A 1994-nucleotide genomic window follows, 5' to 3' on the forward strand; every position below is an offset into this window, starting at 1 on the left:
TTTGGACATATCATGGTGCTGTTGCAAATGTACTTGCCGATTAGGTTCCAAGCTGGGAATTGTTGGCTCAAAGGAGCACTGGTTTTAAGAGCACATAAAGCAATGAACTACACATTGCAGGGTGATAGTTTATTATTGTTTGAGTGAATCTGAGTGGCAGAAATTGACCAATAGAGTTATTAGAGTAAAAATAAAACTGTACTGAGTTACTGGAATGTACCATGGGCTGTAAATATAGTGGTAATAGCCTGTAATTAACTGTCATCAACTTTAGACTTTATGGACTTAAAATTTTTGTCAGAATTTTCCCCCCATCGTTTCACAAGCAGTCAGTAAACATTCTTGGGGCTCATTTTAGATCAAAGGCCATGAAAAAAGAAACTGGCCACAACCTTCCTGTGCTTAACTCTATCTTGAAAATTGGATGCTCTAAGAAGCTTGTGTTGTAATGTTCAGAAACTAGTTTGCATTTTCAATTAATGAGTGTGTTTTCCCTCTCTCAGGTGGAAGGGAAGATTTTGGAAAAGTAAAACACTGAAGAGGCATGGTGTGTTGCTCCTGTAACTTGGAACTGGAGAGGAGGCAAGATGCTGGCATAGCTGTTAAACTGAGAACCTGCTATGCCAACATATTGCCATCTTTCTTGTCTGACAGCAGCCATGGCCACCTGCGTGCTGCTCCTCCATGCACTGCTCCAGATGTGTGCCCTTCTTTGGATGTGGGTTTCTATGACATGGTACCGCTCACCTCCCTGACCTCTCCTGCCACACTCTGGTCACTCCATTTTAGCCACACTGGCCTTTCTGGCTGATCCTTGAATGTATCCAGGATGGTCCTGCCTCTTTCTCCTTATTTGGGTCTCTTGAGGATACCACCTCCTCAGGAAAGCCCTCCTGATCACACTCTTTAAAACAGCTATCATATCCTCTAGTCGCCCTTCACACCTGTACTCTGCTTTGTGTTTTCAAAATATTGGAGTTCCCGTCTTGGCTCAGTGGTTAACGAATCTGAGTAGGAACCACGAGGTTGCGGGTTCGATCCCTGGCCTTGCTCAGTGAGTTAAGGATCCGGCCTTGCCGTGAGCTGTGGTGTAGGTCACAGACGCGGCTCGGATCCTGAGTTGTGTGGCTCTGGCTTAGGCCGGTGGCTACAGCTCTGATTAGACCCCTAGGCTGGGAACCTCTATATGCTACATGTGCAGCCCTAGAAAAGACAAAAAAAAGACCAAAAAATATATATATATCAAAATATTGACCACTACCTGAAACACACTTGTTGGCTTGTTTAGTATCTTTATCTCTCTCTTTAGAATGTAAGCTCCTTGAGGGTTAGGGACCTTGTTTGTCTTCATCAACTATAGTATCCCCAGAGACTGACACACAGTAGGACCTTAATACATATTTTCGAGACTCCACCCTGACTTTATCTGAGAGATGTCAGTCCCTTCCCATTACAAATGGCTTTGGTGAAACTCTGACTCATCAGTAGGCAGTAAAGAAATAAGTAGAGTAATAAAATTCATTGAGTAATTAAAAAAAATAAATTGGAGTTCCCATCATGGTGCAGAGGAAACGATTCCAACTAGGAACCATGAGGTTGCGGGTTCAATCCTTGGCCTCACTCAGTGGGTTAAGGATCCAGCATTGCCATGAGTTGTGGTGTAGGTCACAGACGCGGCTCAGATCTGGCATTGCTGTGGCTCTGGCATAGGCCAGTGGCTACAGCTCCAATTAGACCCCTAGCCTGGGAACCTCAATATGCTGCAGGAAGCGGCCCTAGAAAAGGCAAAAAGACAATAAATAAATAAATAAATAAATAAATAAATAAGCAAGCAAAAAAAAAAAAATAAGAAGTAGATGTTTAGTTCTGAGCATGCAACTCTAACTCATTAAAACCATGACAATATGCAATCAGCCATCCATGTTCAGACTGAAATTCGATCCACAATTGGTTGAAACCACAGGTGAAGAGGGCCAAGTGTGCTACACCATTTT

At 43.1% G+C, this 1994-nt stretch overlaps 1 non-coding gene across 1 annotated transcript; it reads left to right on the plus strand.

The window, feature by feature from the left end:
* On the plus strand, nt 571–648 carry MIR31 (microRNA 31). The gene has a single exon (NR_128414.1). It is a non-coding gene; the product is annotated as a microRNA 31 (primary transcript).

This window comes from Sus scrofa, chromosome 1 (genome assembly GCF_000003025.6).
Source record: "Sus scrofa isolate TJ Tabasco breed Duroc chromosome 1, Sscrofa11.1, whole genome shotgun sequence".
Lineage (NCBI taxonomy): Eukaryota > Metazoa > Chordata > Mammalia > Artiodactyla > Suidae > Sus > Sus scrofa.